The sequence below is a fragment of the Penaeus monodon genome, chromosome 21 (assembly GCF_015228065.2).
Source record: "Penaeus monodon isolate SGIC_2016 chromosome 21, NSTDA_Pmon_1, whole genome shotgun sequence".
Taxonomy (NCBI): Eukaryota; Metazoa; Arthropoda; class Malacostraca; order Decapoda; family Penaeidae; genus Penaeus; species Penaeus monodon.
This window is the reverse complement of record NC_051406.1, coordinates 8,081,864-8,082,065: the sequence shown is the minus strand read 5'-3', so window position 1 is coordinate 8,082,065 and position 202 is coordinate 8,081,864. Positions and strand designations below refer to the sequence as shown.

Below are 202 nucleotides of genomic sequence, written 5' to 3'. Positions count from 1 at the left end.
CATTTTTTTTTGGAAGGGCTTTTTTTTGGAAAAGTTTTTTTTTAAAAAAAAGGGGAAAAAAAAAAAAAAAAAAAGGCAGAAAAAAAAAAAGAAAGGGAAAAAGGGGGGGAAAAGGGGACAAAAATTAACGGGGGGGCCAAAAAAATTAAAGGGGAATGAAAAATTAGTTATAAGGTAAAATGTGAAAGAAGGGAATGAGGAA

The 202-nt window shown here is 30.2% G+C and overlaps 1 protein-coding gene across 1 annotated transcript in view; it reads right to left on the bottom strand.

Annotated features, from left to right (window-relative positions):
* Positions 1-202, bottom strand: part of LOC119586163 — a gene marked incomplete in the record, with an annotated part of 17,569 nt that overhangs the window by 1,792 nt on the left and 15,575 nt on the right.